This window comes from Tamandua tetradactyla, chromosome 10 (genome assembly GCF_023851605.1).
Source record: "Tamandua tetradactyla isolate mTamTet1 chromosome 10, mTamTet1.pri, whole genome shotgun sequence".
Lineage (NCBI taxonomy): Eukaryota > Metazoa > Chordata > Mammalia > Pilosa > Myrmecophagidae > Tamandua > Tamandua tetradactyla.
In genome coordinates this window covers 55,114,683-55,117,626 of record NC_135336.1, presented here as the reverse complement: position 1 = coordinate 55,117,626, position 2,944 = coordinate 55,114,683, and the positions used below count along the sequence as shown (strand labels likewise).

The following is a 2,944-nucleotide window of genomic DNA, read 5'->3' as shown; positions in this document are numbered from 1 at the left end:
AAACAGGGAAACCTGGAAGCAGAGGACCAGCAGATGCTGCCATATATGTCTTGCTACCTGACAGAGGAACATGGATACCAGCAGCTTGTCTTCAGAGAAGGTATCGTCCTATTGATGACTTAGCTGGGGCATTCTCAAAGACTAGAATTGTAAATTTGTAAGCTAATAAATCTCCATTGTAAAAGCCAACCCACTTCTGGATTATTGCATTCCAGCAACTTTTGCAAGCTGAAACAGGTATATTAGTAAGAAACTGAGTGTAAAAACTTGGTTCAAATACAAATAAGATAGATGTGTAAGAATTGTATGAATCCACAAAAATGTCTTGTTATTTACAGTCAATCTTTATGTTTATATTATTTTGTTCAGTATTTTCAAAGGAGCATAAATAATGCTTCGTATTTTGATGACGTTTACCTCTCTAGCTTAATGTTTTTTCAATTTCTAATAGGCACGATTTATTTTATATAATAAATTGAAACTGCCCACCAAAACCAAGTAATAATAGTCAATTGTGATGATAAAAATATATATTTATTCCTTCTAGCCTCCTATATTCTGAAGTAGCTAGAAGGAAAAATCTGAGAGTATTATATGGTAGCTGATGGCAAACTCTTGGATATGCCCTGTAACTACTTGTTGAGGAATGTTTTGAAAACATTACTTTTTTCTTTCTTTGCTTTAAGTATATATGCTAAATTATACAATTTTAAAAAGTGGGAAAAAAAACAAGTAAGAGTGTAATTTAAAATTAACAATTCAAACTTTAAATGAAATTTTAAATTGTTAATTTAATTTAATTTAATTTAATTAATTAATTAATTTATTTTTTTTATTGTTCCCCCAAAGGGGGTGCACCGTTCCTGGAAGTACTGCAATACCAGGTCGATGCATGGAGTGGACAGAGCAAGCTCCTATTTCCATCTCCTTGCTCCAAATATTCATTTAATATATTGTCCTCAGATAGAGGATGTATCAGATATTAAACTGATAAGAACAGATACTACACTTGATCTTAGCCAAAAGGCCGAGAAGCAATTAAATTGTTAATTTTAAATAGCTGGACATGCAATATATAATCTGAAAGTGGTAAACAAGCACTGTAAATATTGCATTTGGACATGCCATATAGTTGTTTGTCAAATATTTGTTGTGGGATCATTGTCTTTCCTTTTTTTTATGTAATTGCTTATTGTGGTTTGATACGGCCTTACTTCTATATCATAATCTAGATTTTCCAGTTTTGGTTTCTTCAAAGAGGAGCAAAAATCTTTCAAGAAAATTTTTCCAAATTCTTTATATATATATATGGTTACACTTCTAATATATGTTTCTTATCTTTGTCAGGCCTAATTTGACAATAAATTTTAACAAACCCAACTTTATCAAGTATTTACATTTAATTTATTTATAATAACTTTATTTATTTATTTATTTTGGTATGGGCAGACTCCTGGAATTGAACCCATATCTCCAGCAAGGCAGGTGAGAATTCTTGCTAATGAGCATAACTTTATTTTGAACCCATATTTAATTGAGTTATGAATTGTTTAAAGTGATCATACCCTTACCATAAAATTGCTAATTTCCTAAAAAAAGAATTACAAAGCAACCAACTACTTTTGATGATAAAAATTTAAATGCAGAAACTTTTTTACTAGATTTTTTTGCTTTTACTAGAGTGTGGGGTACCTAGTCCTGAATGTTCAGCACGCTGGGAACATTCCTCAGCACTGCTTTCAGAGAGAGAGAGTGTTATCAATTAATCTGGGTAAGTGTAGTGGATGGATTTCCTTCTATGAATTCCTGATATATTTAACATTATTTCCCAAATTCTCTTCTATTTACCTTTGCATATACTGCCTTCTCTGCTGAAATGCCTGGCTGACCAACATTATGAAAATGACTACTCATTTTTCAAGACTCCAGGAAAAGCAACAGTTTCCCTGGAAATTATTTTAAAACCATTCCTCACAAAACAGAGTCAAGCAGTCTTACATCCATGTTTTCAAATCACCTCTCCAACACACTATATGCTTTTTACACAAACAGTAATCGTATCTAGCAATTATTGAGCCTTTATTATAGAATATGTATTATTATATCCTAAGCCCTGTTTTCAACACTTTACGTTTATTAATGTATTTAATCATCTTAATACTCTATTAAGTAGGTAATGTTATTTTCCTCCATTTTATAATAGCAAAAAATATAGAAAGTCTGAATAATTTGTTCAAAGCAGCATAGTTAGGTAGAATACTGTGATTCTAATGTAAGCATTCTAACTTCTGAGATCTCCTTTTTTCAGGGGGATTTATGCTCTCAATGACACGAAACTGTATCTCAGCTCTTTCCACTCATAATAAGCTATTTGTTCTTGAGAGCAGAACCATATGATTTTTTCTTTCTATCCTTAATACTTAGTACAATGTCTTGCACATAATATTATTCAGCCCATTGTGTTTGAATAGATGAATGAGATTTCAAATGAAAATCTCTTTTAGCCATTTGAAATTTAGAGAACTAAGACACCTTTTAAATGGTTATATCTAGTGAAAAGTGAGAGGATTGCTGCATTTTCTCATACTCTAGCTCCTCTATTGCCTTGAAGATGCAATGAAGCTTTCATTCATCACACAATAGAATCAATGTTATTTGTCGTTTGGTGGTGCTTTCTTGTCACATTAAAGAAATCATGAACCATAAATACAAGGAATCTTGAATAGGATGTGAAATTTTGTTGGTTTGTCCAGGTTAGTGAGATCACCCAATATGCTCCAGAATAATTTGGGCAGAGAATAAAGAAGTATTTGCAAAGTCCCCTTGAGAGACAGGGAAGAAAGGAGGAAATATTCAACTTCCCCATTTGAAGAATTTCTATTATTTTCACAAACAGTGGGGACAAATAAATCAACAGGCCAAACCCTCGATCTTGGACTTCGCC

General features: G+C 32.1%; 1 non-coding gene across 1 annotated transcript; it reads right to left on the bottom strand.

Moving 5' to 3' along the window:
• Positions 1–847: 847 nt before the first annotated feature.
• On the bottom strand, positions 848–1,039 carry LOC143648987 (U2 spliceosomal RNA). Its single transcript, XR_013158873.1, has one exon. It is a non-coding gene; the product is annotated as a U2 spliceosomal RNA (small nuclear RNA).
• Between the last annotated feature and the right edge of the window lie 1,905 nt (positions 1,040–2,944).